This window comes from Takifugu flavidus, chromosome 2, assembly GCF_003711565.1.
Source record: "Takifugu flavidus isolate HTHZ2018 chromosome 2, ASM371156v2, whole genome shotgun sequence".
Classification (NCBI taxonomy): domain Eukaryota; kingdom Metazoa; phylum Chordata; class Actinopteri; order Tetraodontiformes; family Tetraodontidae; genus Takifugu; species Takifugu flavidus.
Window position 1 is genome coordinate 11,074,750 of NC_079521.1, and position 216 is coordinate 11,074,965.

The window sequence follows — 216 nt, forward strand, 5'->3', positions numbered from 1 at the left end:
CAGTGTTACAGCATCCCTATGTCATGCTGCACAAAACAGCATGGCTTTGAAAGTGTGTGTATGTGTATGTGTATGTGTGTGTGTGTGTGGGGGGGGGGTTATCAAAGAAGGCCTTTAAACGGACTGATCATTTATCAAGGTTGAGTCAGAAGAATAATCATTAATCTGTTACCACCCTCTCTGCCGCTCTCAGGCTGCAGGAAACCGCTAATTCAC